This window comes from Lycium ferocissimum, chromosome 1 (assembly GCF_029784015.1).
Source record: "Lycium ferocissimum isolate CSIRO_LF1 chromosome 1, AGI_CSIRO_Lferr_CH_V1, whole genome shotgun sequence".
Lineage (NCBI taxonomy): Eukaryota > Viridiplantae > Streptophyta > Magnoliopsida > Solanales > Solanaceae > Lycium > Lycium ferocissimum.
In genome coordinates this window covers 10,111,534-10,111,792 of record NC_081342.1, presented here as the reverse complement: position 1 = coordinate 10,111,792, position 259 = coordinate 10,111,534, and positions in this window count along the sequence as shown.

Here is a 259-nt window from a genome sequence, read left to right as displayed (position 1 = left end):
CTAACAAGCTAAATAAAATTTAATTCACCTCTCGTAAACTCCCCGGCATGGCTCCCGGCCACACTGCCGCCTCACACACGCACCACGTCATGCACACACGCACAACACTATAATTCTCACCCTACTTCTAATCGTTATAACATGTAAACTTATTCCATAACACAAATGAATGAAATTCTTACCTTTTTCTTCAAATTTCAACTTGCATAAGCGTGATTTCTTTCGCTAAACTAAGTATGCCACGTCAGAGAGCGTCTTG